Source organism: Poecilia reticulata, linkage group LG14 (assembly GCF_000633615.1).
Source record: "Poecilia reticulata strain Guanapo linkage group LG14, Guppy_female_1.0+MT, whole genome shotgun sequence".
Classification (NCBI taxonomy): domain Eukaryota; kingdom Metazoa; phylum Chordata; class Actinopteri; order Cyprinodontiformes; family Poeciliidae; genus Poecilia; species Poecilia reticulata.
This window is the reverse complement of record NC_024344.1, coordinates 3,541,974-3,545,033: the sequence shown is the minus strand read 5'-3', so window position 1 is coordinate 3,545,033 and position 3,060 is coordinate 3,541,974.

Genomic DNA, 3,060 nt, shown 5'->3' with positions numbered 1-3,060 from the left:
AAGAACAGCCCAGATGACGACTCATACYGCACCAAAAGTCTGACTACTTTGGCTTTAATCAACAGCAAGGCTGTTCTGTTTKCTGCCAAGAATGGGAATGTAATTAATGTTGGTCCAGCAAATGCATGTTTCCTTTGCAAGAGCACCTGGTGGAAACATGAGACAAAACCACCAAGAACTACCATTTGGGAATCCAKAGATGTAGAAAATACTGAACAAATTAACCACTAACGAAGCATCAGACATGCCAATACTCTGCCTCATTACAAACTCATCTGCCACCTATAACAGCTAACCCCCGCCCTGGAGACCAGCTCCCCGAACCCGACGTGTTTCATTCAGCAGCCAACAGMGCAGGGAAGARCCAGATCCCGGGGCAAAAGCGCTGGTTCTTAACTTACTATCGTCTGTTGCCTCATATTTTAGCTGAACTTGGCAAATATAAATKTTCTGCTTCTTTAAAAACTTCAGTGTTTTTATCAGACGTCCTATACTTGGGCAACTTTATGTATTTGTTCTTCTATGTAAAGCAATTTTTTTATATTTTTTTTTATCAAACTTGAAATTTTTATTTAATACAAAAACAAAAAACAGATATTCTCAAACTGATTGTTGGGTCCTGACATGCGATTGGCCACAAGGTCACCCTCATGAATTAAAAGAAAAGTGCTGGCTTGATTTTATATCMTATGAACAACCAGTTTCCCATGATGCCTAGAGCCTGAAATCTCATCTGCTCCARACACCCTCCTGCTGTGTAGTTTTTTAAAATTATAGCTTCTTACCTGATTTTCAACCAGGTCCTCACACTTTCCCTCCTGACCTCAAATGTTCACCTCTATAGTTTTCTCAGTGTTTGTCTGCAGTGCCTTGCAAACCAAGCAAAGCCTGTAATGAGCCATATTTACTTTTTCTGAGTTTTCAAAAGAGTTGTAAGATATTTTTGGTCCAAACTGAAAGTCTAAGGCTTTTTAAAATCCTTTTCATGTCCAAGATTTTGCTCCTGCAACCACAAAAGTTGCATTGCTTATGGTCACCTGGTAACTTTCTGGTTTTAAAAATCTTGAATCTTCATTTATGGATACCAATATTTGTCTTCTTTTCTCTCTTAGGATTTCCTTCGATGACCTATAAAGTAAATTTGAATGTAATTACAACATCTGCATTTATCTTCTCCTTCCTTTCCTCACATCTTGGTCTTAGGTTATGATATATGTTCACAAAATTTCTTGGCCAGCTATTTGGCATGAGAGTAACACATAAAAATGTCAGAGAATCTGCACTACTCACTCAGCAATGAGTTAACTGGTACTAAAACTTTATAAACAGAAATTTAATCCTTTCTCCCAACGTTTACCCTGTCTCTGCCGATGAGACATGAAAGCATTAGGAGGAATTTTGAATGACCGAATTACATCAATATTCCTGTAGCATCTTGGCTGAAAAGCCCATTTCAGGTCAGGCCACTCAGCCTCATTTGAGTAAAGGTCAGAACTTTGACTTGGCCACTGGAAAACATGCATTTCTCTCTTTTGGGTTTTCTGCTCACAGAGAGGTCATATTTCTATTCCATGACCAAACCTCCACAGATTTCAGGTCATAGGTTGTTGCCCTGGCCAGCTAGTGTTAAAATATTACTAACGTTTTGCATTCATTATCTTAGCAACCACAGTCCATCCAGACTGGGGGTTAGTACCCGTCACATTTCTTTCATTACCATTTAGTGCAGATATGAACATTTAGCGTTTTGAGATGATTCTGCCAAGTGAATTGTTTCTCCTTAATGAGGTTTTGCATCACAGTCTCATTTTGTCTCCACAGGTGTTGAACTCTTACCTGTTTCTTACGCCATGCCAGCAGCAATGACTGTGCCACGCTTTGCTCCTTGCAGACAGTAGCTGTCCTGAGTTTTTAACATTTGTGTAACAATAATGTATCACAAAGTCATTTGCAGATCAACTTTTGGGCTTTTTTTTTTAGCTTCAAATCTGCTTTTCATTTTTTTTATTTTGTTGTGAGATTCTTCATAAAACTGCTGACTTGGGAATAGCAGACCTCCCTCAGTATCCCTGGGAGAAGTAAGGAAGCTACAACACATTTGTTATGTCAGCTTCTTTGGACATTTCACACACTGTAAATATGCCTGAATTTTTTTAGTATTATGGAAACTTTAATATTTTTAAAGTATAAAATGTTCTGACTATTTCTAGAGGATTAAGAAAGTCTGTAAATGCAAATGAACGCACCTCAATGCGCACACACTGTGAGCAAACATCTGGTTTGGTGCGTTAGGCTGCATGATGATCTGTACACGTTCAGATCTCTGTAACGTGAACAACCAGCTCTCCCACACTGACCTGCCTGTCAGCGGAAGCGCCCTGGGAAAAGCCGATGAAACGTCCCTGGAGACGCCGAACGCAAAACACTAAAAATATTCTTGATGCACACAAACATGCCTGCACTTACACATGTTCACACAAAGAAACAGAGTGAGGAAATCTTTATGGATAAACAGATGAGCATCCATTAACTGTAATATTATTATCCAGCTGACTGAACTGTGACCTCGCTCAGTCTGTGTGTTTATGTAAAGGAGAGTGATAGAAAGGTTACAAGCCTATTTTAGTAGCCAGGGATATTTTCTTACAGATCTTTTTTTTTTTTTTTAAGCAACACATTATCTTTTAACCTTCTGCTAAAAGGCCTTCTGCAATCATATCTTAGCACTTAGTTAACAACTTACATAATATGTCACTTCAGCGTGAACTTGAAATCGAAAAGTTGTGATCGGGGTAATCTTTAAACTGTTTTGTTTGGATAAAAAAAAAAACAACCTTTTGGCAACATTTTTTCACATAAATGTGTTTAGTGTATTTGTGTACCACAAAAGAGAACAAAAGGCAACTTCATGCTGTGGAAGTCATTTGGTAAAAACTASAGGTGTGCCGATCKATCGGCCACCGATCATAATCGGCCGATTTCCGTGAAAAAGTGTATGATACGGAGTGAAGCTTCTTCAAACAAAACGGAGGCTCGTATGTCTTTTACTGAACCTTTCTG